The 13,158-nt window shown below is 42.3% G+C and overlaps 3 pseudogenes; 1 reads left to right on the top strand and 2 right to left on the bottom strand.

Moving 5' to 3' along the window:
- Positions 1-9,170: 9,170 nt before the first annotated feature.
- LOC146456002 (52 kDa repressor of the inhibitor of the protein kinase-like) lies at positions 9,171-10,726 on the bottom strand (annotated as a pseudogene).
- Positions 10,727-11,215: 489 nt separating this feature from the next.
- Positions 11,216-12,113, bottom strand: LOC146456001 (uncharacterized; annotated as a pseudogene).
- A 425-nt stretch (positions 12,114-12,538) lies between these two features.
- Positions 12,539-13,157, top strand: LOC146456000 (P2X purinoceptor 7-like; annotated as a pseudogene).
- Position 13,158: the final 1 nt, after the last annotated feature.

Genomic DNA, 13,158 nt, shown 5'->3' with positions numbered 1-13,158 from the left:
AGGCTGAACAACCGGAGTAACAAGAGATCCTGTTGACGTACCACAAGCCTGACAAAAATTCGCATCGCGATCGTTTGGATAGAGGCAAGATGAACGCCTGCGGGCTGCTTTCCAGGGGCACGAAACCTGAAGAAAAGAAGTTTACGTAGGTAAGATGCCTGTAAAGGGAAAGCTGGAAGGTTGTTACTCAACAGACGCAACGAAATGCCCAAAGGTCCCATTGGAGCAGTCTAGGGAACCAACCCGGAGTTGAGGCGGAAGGAAAAAACAAAACAAAATCGTCGCCTTTCCTTCCCAGGAGAAATCGATCAACGCTTGTAGCTTGTAACAACGCCCTCCAGTACCAATGAGGCTGTATGTCTGGCACGATTATGGTGAAGGGGCGATGATAATGGGAGTCAATGAAGAAACGAATGAGCGGACCAATCAGCACAAAGGGGGGAAAAACAAAAGGGTTTCCCGCGGAAGGCAACCGTTGTGCAAACACGTTGATGCCGGATGACTCTGGGGTGTGGCACGGCGTGAAATGTGGCAGACGATTGCCAAACCGATCACGGCGGCAGTTGCTGTCAAGTGACATAAGGTCAAAGGTATGCGGACCGACGTTCTCTGGACACGGGACCACGCCTCCTCAGAAAGGTTACAATCAAGGTCCGAAAGACGACGCGACGGAAGGTCGGCTGGGTTCTCAGCAGATGGAACGTAGTGCACGTCTATCAAAAAGTTGAAATCCCGACTGCACCTAAAAATCGCCTTAATAACGTCATTTTATTGTGTTATTTCCACCCTCGCGTTGCCAAGACCCTAACAGAACTCTGCTATTCGTATAGACATCCACGCGGGAATTTCAAATAGTTGATTTGAAAGCATCCAAAGCACACAATAACGCCTTCGCCTCTAAAAGATTAATGCTCCCCGTCTCATCCCGCCAGTAATCCTGAGCCTCTAATCTGCCGCTATCCGTCAGCAAAATGCCTCCCCAAGCTCGTTTAGAAGCGTCGCAATACAAAGTGACAGTAATGTGACTCTCCGACCTCCAAGGCAAACAATCATTGCAGTCGTCTAAAAATCGCCAATACTCCAGCTCAGATCAGAGAAGACGAGTAACCTTGGTAGCCGCCTTTGAATTATGGACAAGACCAGCAATGGCTTTGAAGACTTCACGCAGGTACAACTTGCAACCAGCCACAGCCAGGCTAAAAGAAACGCCTTTACCGGCAAAACGCTGAAGAGTTTTCAATGTTACAGTCTTGGACGCTAAAATGTTCTCTCTGAGTTCCTTAAACTTGACCTTTTTCCTCTCTGGAAGTATGAAAGCTTGCCGAATAGAATCGCATATAAAGCCAAGAAACGTGACGAACGTGGACGGGATGCATTGAGATTTATCCAAATTAACAAAATAACCGGCCTCCACAAGTAGGTAACAGAGAATGTACGCTGCCGCCTCAGCATTCCGGTAGCTAGGAGCCCAGGCCTGCTCAGATGACTGTACAAAAAGCTGACCAACGTGTCGATCATCGATATATTGAGAAAGTGGAAGGCTAAAGGAACGCGCTGCACCAGAAACTGCCAGGCCCAGGTTATGATAGAGAAAAGCGCTAGCTTTCCAGCCAAAAGGTTATGTACAAAAAGTAAAACAAAAAACCCTGCCACTGCAAGCCGAAAAATGTACGGGAAGACGGGTGGAGATAAACGTGTTGATAACCGCTTTTCTCGTCGAAGGATGTCTGGTAATGACCGGATAAGACATACCTCGGTAAATCCGACAAATGGTCTAACTTGAAGGGGAGATCCTTTATCCTCAAATTAAGGTACCGCTCGTTGTGGCAGAGGCTAGGCTTGGAAGATTCAACGGTGAGGGGCAGTACTAGGTAAGGTGGTGGGACCCGGCCAACTTCGCCCCAAACCGACAGGACTCCGGCCGAAACCCTTTGCAATATAGTAGAGGAAATGAAATCCGAAAATGGAGCGCACGACTTGGAATTTTCCAACACGATAGGAGGAGGACAATCAGAGTCAAAACTCCTACCATTGAAATCACCCGTGAAATGGATGAAAAAACTGTTCAACCCTCACTCCCTCGTCAATTACAGCCATAAGGTCGACGTATTCATTACCGACACCGGACAATAACCTCTCCCAAACCTCCGGGTGCGCATGCAACGATCCAGCCCGAAAGTCATCGGGATTCCTAAAACGAAGGTTACGCAAAACTCCAAGAGCTGGATCCGTCGCCACCATGGCAGGCGAAGCCAAAGGGCCAACGAAGGGCTGGGTTCCCTTAAAAATATCACACCAAGATGGCTCAACCGTCCCGTGGACGGCTACAGCATCGTACAACTGCTTTCGGAAAACAACCTAGGGGAAGAAGTGGAAAAGGACAGATATAAGAAACAGTGAGAAAACTAAAGGGAACCCAACCCTCCGTTAACCCCAGGCTCTGAACCAGGTCCAGAATTGAGGCACAGAGAAGGCCCCCCCAAGGTCAACGAGGGCAGAGTGAGGACCCCCCTCCCTAATTGGGGTGCGAAACATACATGAGAACAAGGCCTAAACAACTATAAAAACATGGCGCACAACAAACCATAAACAACATAAACTGAAACAGCCAGTAATCAAAGGATCTTTATTGAAGAAATACTGAAGGCGCCTGTTGACATAACAACTTAAGGACCGAAATACAAATGCCAGCAAAAGAGGCGGAGAGAAACAAACTTTAGAGGGCAAAAACCTAACAGAACACTGATAGCCTCCTCCAAGCTAAGCTAATTTTTACCGCCTCTGAACCCCCCTCAGGGACCACGATAAGAAAATTGAGAAGGGCGTTGGTTGAACTGACATTCGCGTGCCATATGGCCATAACGATTACAAATAAAACAACGACCACCTCCATAAGGCCTCGGGCAGGCGTAACGCAACCCGCGTGACAGGGGAGCTGCAGACCTGGTAGAGGACTTCAAAATGGAATTGGCTTCCTTGGCAATCTTGGCCTGAACTGGGTCCCCCAAAAGACCAACGAGTAGTCTTTGCAACGACTCATTATCCAGTTGGTCCACTCTCGCCCTGACCTCGTCAAACAACTCTATCGCCTCGTATCGGTCGAACATATTCAACGGGCGATTCAAATGCCTTCAGAGACTGATTAAAGCGTTCTCCGTGCTTCTACGCCCTCCCTCGTCCTCCAAGGCTTTTAACTTCCTTTCGAGAATTTGAACACGGTAGGGAGAGGCTGAGAAACAAGAAAAGCAAACGGAGACAAAAGTTACATCCACCGCCTGGCTAACAAATAAGTTGCAAAAAACACCATTAATCGTAAACGAAGTCTGAAAACTGCTACCGAAAATTTAATTCAACACCATTTCGGCATTCTTGCCTTCCTCAATTCTTCCTCAAACCTTATGTCTTCCTCTTCTCGTTCATTGCATATCATATGTTTTGCTTTTTATATCCTTTATCTCCTTTTTCTTTCTTTCCTCTTTCTCTTTATCCCTTTAGCTTTCTTCCTCAACTCCTTTTTTTTTTTTTCTCTCTTCTCTTTCCTTGGCGCCGTGCCATAAATCACTTTTCCTCTTTCTCCTCTTCCTCCTTCCTCTATTTTGCTCTATTTTTCCCTTTTTTCTTTTTTCTTCCCGTGCTTTCTCATAAGTCATTTCCTCTCCTTCTCCTTCACCTCTCTCATCTCCTGTTCAGTTCCTCCTTTTTTCTTTTTTTTTTTTTTTTTTTTCCGCGCCATCCTTCCTTCTCTGCAGCCACTATTCCGTGCCTCTCCTCCTCTTAATTTTTATTTTATTTTTTGTTTGTTTTATATCCAGGTAACAGCGCCATAAACCTAAGCGGTGTACTAAACACCCTTACTTTATGTGCGACACCAAACAAAAGAGGGCTTCGACAAAGGGAAAAAACAACAACGAAAACGTGCAAATGAAGTACGCGGAGGGGCAAACATGCCAACAACCGCAGGAAAAAATAACACGTAAAATATATGCAAATATAACGCACACATATAGAAAATGCGACAAAGAGCGAAACCCTAACACCGCGAACACGGGAGAGCAAAAAATAAAGCAGAGCAAACTGAGACACGACAACACGAAAAAATGCGCAAAGACATAACAAGGCGGAAAACAAAGACTAGCAGCAAAACCACGTGAGAAGGGAAACTAAGAAGGCGCAAAGGAACGCAGCCTAGCAAAACTGATAAAAAACGAGCAACAAAATGCAGAGAAATGAAAACCAACGCAAACCAGTACAAAACTAGGCGACCGAGAAGCCGAAAACGCTGGTAAGAACGCGAAGAACATATGCAAAAACTACAAAGACCAAAACAATTACCTCAACGACCTCGACTGGCTCGGCGCCGGCGAGCAGAACAACTGGTTCAACTGCAACCGGGTCCCCATCAGGAACAGGGCCAGGAGGTGGAGGCAAGACTGGTTCAGCCATAATAGAACTTGAGGGAAAGCGGAAAACCAACACAAGTAATGACGCAGGCTGGTGGTGGTGATGACAGACTAAGCGCAAAGCGCCTTCCAAGGCAATCTTGTCAAACTGCGAGATCTCGCGCCGCATAGCCAGATTTTATGCCTGAATGGCCGCAAAGGATCATACTAGACGCTACTGGCCCGAAGCCTCGGGATTAAAGGAATGAGGCGTGCTAACGTGACACGCTAATTATATATGCAGTGAGAATAGTGGCAAATTTGATTGCCTCATTAAAGAAATGCTATACATTCGCATGCGTAAACCAACACTGAACGCGCAAACAGATTCAATCCTTGCCAAGGTGTTTGTTTAGGCCGTTTAATGTAATTTATGCTCATCTTGTACCTTTCCTTATTTGCATGCTATTTAACTAGTCATGGTCTCTTGATAATGGAGTCACGATGACCCCAAAACGTCGAGCAGCAATAAATCTTTCCTGGTTTTTATATCTGCTTTTGTAGCGGAATTGGTCTTCTTCCAAACTGATTTCCTCTAGGGATTACACCCGTAGCTGCTAACTCTCGCGTAAATACTTCAAAAGTGTTTTTAGTCATCCGAAAGTGGGATCTGAACTCGTCAATGGAATACGACGGAACCAAAACCCCATAAAAACCAACAACTCTATGTAAATCTCTTTTCATGAAGGTTGCACGGGGACCCTGTAAAACACGGATACAGACGGGCGGATGCAGATGGCGGATGTGGCTTTTTTTTTTTTTTTTTTTAAGAAAATAGGATGTTGATACTGTTAAATTTATTGGTTAATTGTCACCTTCTAAGAAATGCTAGCTTTGGCTATTTTTTTTTAAATTAATTTATTTTTTATTGTCAGTCAGACAGCGAAAACGCTATAAAATGTTTCTTCTCGTTTTTCAACCAAATCAGTCTGAGTTTGCAGTGGAACTCCATACATTAGTACGACACACCATCCGGCAAAACAACACGTTCACATTCATGAACATTTACGGGATAATCTGATTAATGGGAAAAGTACGGTATGAGCTCTTGTTAGGCATTATAGATTGGAAATCGTGGTTATTGTTCGAACAGGCAGATCGATACAAGTTATTAAAAGATTATTTTAAGATGTCTAAAGATTTTGCTGCATAGGATTTGCAAACGTGTCATTTTCTTCCCTTTAAATTTGCACACAAGCAAAGTTTTCCTTGCAATAGGGGGACTTTTTTTATCGGGTTTTGCATCTTTTCGGTTTTGATATTCATTGCAGATTTTGGTTTTTCTTTTTTTTGAACATTCAGATTTTTTTACCTGACAGAAAAACAGGTTTTTTCGGTCAGTTTCTGGTTTTCCCTCAGTTGCCTTTAGCGGCAGCCTTCAGTCCCTAGTTGTCAGGGGTCGTCTTCTCCTTGAACTTGGTGCAGTCAAACCCCGATTATCCGGACTCGTTGGGACTTGAATAAACAGTCCGGATAATCAAAAATATGAATTTCAATGAGACAGTAATGTAAAGAAACGAAATAAAGAAAACAGGATTTTTTTGTGAATAGATTTTTAAACTTGTCTAGCCAACCAGTTGATGCTTTGAATCTTTAGCGATCGGTTGACTCCATGTTCAACTGCGCTGAGAAATGTTTCGCTTTCTCCTGAAGAAGAGGAACTGAAATTGGTGTTCCACTGCTGAATAAACCAGGCGTACAAGACTTTATCCAACTGCTCATCATTTGCAACCTTCAGGGATTTTCGCTTTAATCCTTCACTTGTTTTGTGGACTTGGCTGTGATTGGAGTTTACGATGTGTTGTTCGCATCTTTGCATAACCCACGTGGAATGAACAAATCAAGCATGACATTCCCTTATCAACATAACAATTGAGCCAATCGGAATTCAGCTGAATGCCTCAGAATACATTGTTTATCTCGTGTCACTCGCTCTTTTTGAAGCGAAACATTAAAACCCTGACTGTAAGCACACATTTGGAAGGATAAATGAACTTTTTGTCACTTCAATTTTTTAAGATCACATCTTATTAATATTCATGAACCAGAGGGGACCAGGGAAGCAAGTCCGGATAATCGAGGTTCCAATGTAGCCAAAATTGGATCTCCGACCAAACACAGAGCAAACTAAACCAACAACAGCAACTTTTTCAACATGAAGGGAGGTAAAGTGGTCATGCAAATTTATCATTATGGATCCATATGGCGTCAGAAGCGTGCTGAAACTGAACAGCCGTGCATGCTTGGTAAGTCATTCATTTTGAAAGTTTTGATTGGCTTAGCTTCCACAGTGCCAGTAGATCTCCGCCATTATACTATGCCCAACAAATAAGCAAAGTTAAATCATCTTCCGCTCTTTTTTTGCAAAATAAAATTAGCAAGATCTAGCAATTCTTTGTGTTTGAGATCCCTTTTGTAGTTAGGTTATACTAACTATATTAGCCCTATCTTATAATAGGTAATACCATGTACTCATGTGGGAATAGAGAATAAAAATTGTTGTTTATAATAAAACAGTATTTCCATTAGCGCTCGTTGGATATGAGATGATCATAGCCACCTACTACGCCCCTCATTGGTTATCTATTTAGTTGTATCTAACACGCACTCGTAGAATAATTGTTTACTTTGTAAAATATATTTTGCAGATAAAGAATCCAAGCACCTGTTGTTATCTGCTTTAACAATCAACACTAACGGTTTGTAGGGCTATAAAGGCAGGGTATTTCCAGTCAAAAATAACTTTATTAATGAAATTAATTTGTACAATGAATCAGAATACAACAAAAATGACATTATAAATCGGTTATTTGCATTCCCAGAAAGCTTAATCTACAAGTGTAAGTTCTTGGCAATTGCCCTGTAAGTAAATTTCAACAGCCTTACATTGCAGTGGCCAAGTAGATTTCATTCCACATAAAGTGTTCTTTGCAGCGAACCTTACAAACTGTAACTTTCAACTTTTGTTTTTGAAGGAGAGGAGAGGTGCCTCCCTCCTCTTATCTCTTGTCCTACTCCACAGTGAGCGATCCTGTCCTAATGCAACATAACAATAACAACTTTGAGAATACAACATGTTGAGACACAACTGAAAAAATTGTTGCAATAGCATTGCAAATTTGAACTTCATATGTAACCCAGCAGACAGCTTCTCGCTGTATTTCTCCGCAATTTGTCTCCAAATTCATGCCCAAGCCTGTTGATTCTCGCTCGTAAAAGCCTGAATCTTTCTATGACTTCACAGTAAGCCATGTCGTCGAGAATGGGTCGACTTTGATAAGACTGAGCTTTTCTAAGTAAACAAAAAAGTCCGTCTCCGGTTTAGTGTTGCAACATTTGCAATTTCCGAGGCGGTTACCACCTACCGTAAGTTACCAGGCAAGTTACCAGGAAAGTTATCAGGATCGTTAATAACGGGAGCTTTGAGAAACACCCGAAAAGTTTACGGGGACTTACCGGGCAACTTATCAGGCCCGATAAGTTGCCAGGACTTTCGAGAAATGGGCTCCAACTGACAGTACAAAAGAAGTTCGCTTGTGGTGTGAAAATTAAAAAACAACTTAGTCTTGAGAAAACCCAAGAGAGGTTTCTTTTTTAACCGAAACTTTACTTCAGTTCACAGATCGCAGCCACCTTATGCATTAATCTATGCTACTACGGGCAACATTTTCCCAAGAAATTCGAGATGTTCAGGGGTCAAGATGGAAGTGATAAAAGAAGGAATTTGGAAATAGCTAAAAGCAGGCTGCTTTGCATGAATACATGTTGGCAACATTTTCCCAAGAAATTCGAGATGTTCGGGCGTCAAGATGGAAGTGATAAGAGAAGGAATTTGGAAATAGCCAAAACCAGGCTGTTTTGCATGAATTCATGCTGTGCTGCAATGAAAATACACATTACTCGGCTTGCTCCTGACCTGCCCTCCCTGCAGAAAACCACGATTCATGTAGGAAACTATTACTAAATCATATGGAGGAAATGGTATCTCTCCTCCTGGCCTGAGGCTGATTCCACACCCAAAACAAACACTTACTTGGGCTGGGCATAGCATTAGTGGATAAACAATAAAACTACCTGGCGATGGCGATGGCGATGGGAATAGCAGAGGTGGATCCAGGGTTTTACATTAGTTATTTGCACCAAATGAACAAGGGGGTTTGGGGGGCATGCTCCCCCAAGAAAATTTGAAATTTAGTGCCCTCAGAATGCAATTTTCCTGCATTCTGAGAGCACTTCAAGCCATTCAGACACATCAATAGCACCTCCCCAGAAAGGCATAATTCTGTGCAAAAAATCATTTCTGTGTATTTACACAGACAAACCAGAATAAGATTAAACTAAGCCATAGAGTTAGACTGTATTTGACTATGTAAAGTGACTTCTTTTACATAAATTTGCCTTTCCGTGTCTAAGGAGTCTAGCATGTGAATTAAGATTTAGGGCTACCTTTGAAGATGTTAAAGTGCCCCTGGGACGAAAATTTCATTTTCCATCTTTTTGCATTTTCGTGCAGAATATGACCTTCTTACTCATGTTACCAAATTTCAATCCTTTACGGCGATTGGAAGTATTTTTTTTAGCTTTTTATTCGAGATTTCACGGCCGCCATTACTTGGCCTTGTTCCGGAAGTTAAGGCTCAAATTACAGGAAGTGACGTCATTGGCTCAACACGAAAAATTCCACATGGCTAATTTTCATATGGATTCTACTTCATAAACTGTATTCTGCTGTTATTTAGTTCGCAACAGCAGGATACAATTGATATTGACATAAGCACCCTTGTCAATTTGTTCCAAGGTGGTATCTATACTGTCAGGGATGTCTTCTCTTCTATCATTTTCCCCTTCCACATTCTTTCCCACAACAAAAGCTCTGCTGGTAAACCTGCATAATTAGGGATATCCTGTCTGTAATGGTTACAAACTCCCTAACATTATCCTTCCAAATGGGGTTAGTAGCCAACAAAATAGAAGGAATCACTGAAAATCCTTTGTAGCACACAAAAACATCATCCTCAAATCTACTGTCCAGTTGTGCAAGAGCATTGTTAAGGAAGTCTGTTGTCAGGTTGATCCTTTAATAGTCTTTAGGGGTTGGGGCTGGTGCATTGTTTCTGTGAACTTGCCTCTGAATTATTCTGGGCATGCTTGGCTGTACTGAAACACGTCTTGCTAGGGTAACAGCTTCTTCATAGAGATAATGGTGCCTAGTATCAATGTCAGTTTGCATATCTGTTAAGGCTGATTTTAACAGGACAATTTCCTCTTTTGCTTTGAGAGGATCCATTGCTTTCTTTTGTAGCCTGGCTGTGGGTGGTCTGGTTAAGTCTAAAATGTGTCTGACAATAACAAGAGTAACAAGAAAGGAAAATGTGATTGCATTAATTAAGGCTTGTGCATCATTTCTACTGTTTTGATTCCAGTTCCCATGGCCAGGAGCATTTCTGTTCATTGAAATGTCTTCAAGTGTAGCCACAACTGGGTGAACAAGCTCCACAATTCGGTCCATACCATCAATACGCTCAATCCACCCTGTTCGACACACATTTACCAAAACAAAGTGGTTGGCAGCAGGCATCAATACTCTAATCTTGCTGATCAAATGCTGTTGTCGTTTCGGGGAATTGTCAAAAAATTCTGAGAGCTTTCTTACAACATCCATCATGTTTCTAGCAAGTGGTAATTGGCATGTGTCAGCAACACACAAGTTAAGCCTATGGTTCATACAGTGAACGTAAATAGCCTTGTCATCTTCAGCCCTAATAAGTGATGAAGCTGGCCACAACCAACGGACCGGCTACAACCAGTCAATAAAAAATATAGTCCGTCAAACTGAAAACCAAGACCAAACAAAAAATACCCTAGGCTGGCCACAACCAGCGGACCGGCTACAACCAGTCAAAACTATATCGAGTTAATTTAACTAAGTCCAAACCATGACTAAAATTAACCAACGTTGGCGTCAACCAGTGGCCGGCTAGCAGCCGGCCAGAACTCACACATTTTTTTGACCTAGGGTCAGAAGAAACGTAACCCGGTTCTGACGCTAGCAAAGAACTAGTATGCCGGGTAAAACAGTGAAAAACTAACAATTTTGGCCTAGTATAAGGAAGGAATGAAAACCAAATAACGAGATAAAGCTAAAAGACGAGCCACGTGTTTACCTCTAAATTTGGGACTTGTGCCGCTTGAGCCGCCTGAACTGGTTGAACTTCAACTGGAGCTGCTGGCGCTGGTGGAATTGCCGCAGGAACGGGAGCCGGTAACGCAGGGTGTTGTTCAGCCATCACAGAACTTCAGCAAAACTCACGATCAGAAGTTTTAAGCGTTGAAAACACAACAAACAACATGGTTTGTCCTTTTTATACCTTTGCATACTAATTTAGGGTGTGAAATCCGTGCTTATAGCGCTTTCTCGTTGATAATCAGCTCCCGTGGGGTTTTTGGGCAATTTGAATAGTTGTGAGATTGGAAAAGGGATTTAACGAATAAAATTGATTGGAGTTGATAAATAAGTTCTAAGCTGACATATGTAAAGAGACTACCAGTAAATAAAAAATCAGACAAAAAACCAAAGCCTACTGTCAGGAAATGAGAAACGTTAGATGGAATATAAACAAAAATGTCTCATATGTACATAAACAAAAAAAGGAACGAGAATAAATAAAACACATTTAGTTAATTTACCTACAATTTGATAAGGCATTACACTTAACAATAAACTGGTGGCAGGGAAAGAGCAGACGCCTTATACTAACAATGTATTTTTGTAATGATTATATATTATCTAAGTCTACCTCAGAGAAGCTTCTAATAGGTCTGCCATCGGGGGAAGTTTTTAACAAACATCTTACCATCCATTGTCCAAACACTAAGCAACGTACCATCTCTTCTGCGCCTGTTAGCTTCTTCTAATAATCGTCGTCTATTAGTTGTCAGGTTCTCATTGATAAAAATGCCGCGTTGTGTTGTGCTTGGATATCCAGGGAAGAAATCTTTGATTTTAACGTTCTTCAACTGTGTACGCTTCTTGTAAAGGCTTGACTTCGTTTTCTGGCTAACAAATTTCGCGATAATACCTTTTCCTCGTCTTAATTTGTGGCAAATCTCGATGTCCTCCGGCTCGACCGTAATGTTAAAAGCTTCGGCTACTTTAATTACAATGTCCTCCATACTAGAATAGGCGTCTTCCGGAATTCCTTGTATTTCAATGGAGTTATTGAAGTTATCCCATAGTTGCACAATATCTTCCGTTTGATTACGAAGTTTTTCTTTTGTTGCTTTTAGCTGTTCGTTAGTAGAATCCAGGGACGCTTTTAACGCCTTGTTTTCGTTGTTCGTCTTTTGTAACGATTCCTTGAGCTCTTTCAGTTCGCAGTTGTTGAAATTTATACAGTCCTTTAATTCTTCCGGTTCCCTTCTCAATGCTTTGTTGTCACTCAGAAGTGATGAAAGAGAGCAGTTGATTGATCGATTGATTGCTAATAGTAAGCTTTTGATATCTAACAGACTAGGCTCCTCCTCGCTGTCGGCCAGTGATTGAATAACTACGTTTATGTCTCCTTCGAGGTTTTCAGCAGATTCGGAGGCCATGTTTAGTTTCTTCGAAGCTCGAGGCGAAGTTTCTTCTTCAATGACACCTCTCTTGCCACGCTTGTTTTTCTGAGCGCGCATTTAGTTAAAGGGACATTTGTAACTAAGATGTTAATTTGTATTTACCGAGAGTTATTGGGCGTCGCTGCCATACTTCAACTACACGGACGGCAAAGAGACACTTCCGTGCGGCATGACGTCCCTGCCAGAATCTTGTTGTTGTTGTTGTGGACTTTCAGGTTTTTGCAGCTATCAATAGGTGGGTACCAATAGGTGGCTTGCATTGCCGCCATGTTGGTGGACAAAACAAAGCAAATTTCGTTCTCTAAGTTTACATAAAAATGGTAGTGAACTCCCAGAGGAAAAATATCTCATTGTGCCTGTGCAACAACATGGCTGGCATGATGTCACATGCAAACCATCAATACCCACTTCTCCATAACTGCCAACTAAATGAAGAAAAGGGCACTTCTGTACATTGACCAACATTACTGCAGGTTCTAAGAATGTTGTTCCGAATGAATGTCGTTCTCTTTATTTTACAGGAATTCATCAACACGCTAGACTCAGCCACTATCAAGAAACTCTGTATCAGAAGCCTAAGAAGAGGGGTTGGAAGTATAGATTACGTAGACTCCCTGCTCATTATGGAAGATGACCTGGATAATGCTAATGATGATAACGATGATGATGCAGAGGTTTATAGTCCTGCAGCCGAAGCTAGTGTTGCAATTTAGCCACTACCACCCATACGTCAGCAGAGGCAAGGACCAGTTCCTTAGTGATGTGTATGCGGAAACTGTCGCAAGATGCCCTTGGAGGTGGAGAAAGTGTGCTGCAGGAAAAAAAACTGTGATGCAACGAAACCAAGATTCAAAAAACTGTGTTTGGATCTGATCTGATTATCTTGAACTGTCAATAAAAAGCAGTGCTGATATTAGGAATGACAGGCAAAACAACAGTACCAGAACTTTTAGGAAGGCTGCATATCGCCATTATATTCTTGATAAGCATGGTTATTTAGGCAAGGGAAGGAGGAGAGTTGCCCCCTCGTGTGTTATGTGGGAAATCCGTGAACAGTACCCATCTTCAACAGGCGTCTACATGGGGTTCAAAGAGCGATGAA

The sequence above is a fragment of the Pavona decussata genome, unplaced genomic scaffold (assembly GCF_977016875.1).
Source record: "Pavona decussata unplaced genomic scaffold, jaPavDecu1.1 SCAFFOLD_262, whole genome shotgun sequence".
Taxonomy (NCBI): Eukaryota; Metazoa; Cnidaria; class Anthozoa; order Scleractinia; family Agariciidae; genus Pavona; species Pavona decussata.
Note: the sequence above shows the minus strand (reverse complement) of the source record. Positions and strands in the feature narration are given on the sequence as shown.